Below are 701 nucleotides of genomic sequence, written 5' to 3' on the forward strand. Positions count from 1 at the left end.
CAACATGCTACCCCTCCTGTTGCCGATAACTAACCCTCCCTTTCCCCACTCGAATCCTACATCCCGGGTGACCCTTTACAACAAAACTATTCTAGCAGCCATCGACAAAGTAGCTCCATTAAGCGCTAGGAAAACAAAACCAATAACACATGCCAACTCCTGGTTCACAACAGACTTACAAACCCAATGTGCGGCCAAAGGGTTATCTGAATCTAATTGGAAAAAAAGACCTTCAACCTCAAATAAGGCCCACTTCATGCCCTAGCAAATGAATATGAGGAAGCAACCATTAAAGCTAAAGGGGACTCCTATAACCATAGAGTCGAGAACGCCCAATCCAGCTCCAGAGAACTGTTCGCTATACTTTGCGAATTGGAATCACCTGCCCCTACCCTTGACCTTTGTATTAAGGATCAGCAATGGTACTCAAACGTACAAAATGCTCTGGCTGACATAATCACTCTCCTTCAGAACAAAATTGAAGTAAAAAAAACTAAACTCAACCATGACCCCCTTAACCTCCTAGTAGATGCCCCCACTACAGGGTTGCAAGTCACACACAAATTTGCCTTCACACCCTTGACCACAACAGAAACTATCAAATCATCAAAATTCTAAAGCCATCAAGATGTAAAGGTGATACTTGCCCTGCCACATTCATTAAAGAAAGTGCCAATGACACTTATAAACAGTTCATTTGC

This window comes from Ambystoma mexicanum, chromosome 10, assembly GCF_040938575.1.
Source record: "Ambystoma mexicanum isolate Mex_15411 chromosome 10, UKY_AmexF1_1, whole genome shotgun sequence".
In the NCBI taxonomy this organism is placed as follows: domain Eukaryota; kingdom Metazoa; phylum Chordata; class Amphibia; order Caudata; family Ambystomatidae; genus Ambystoma; species Ambystoma mexicanum.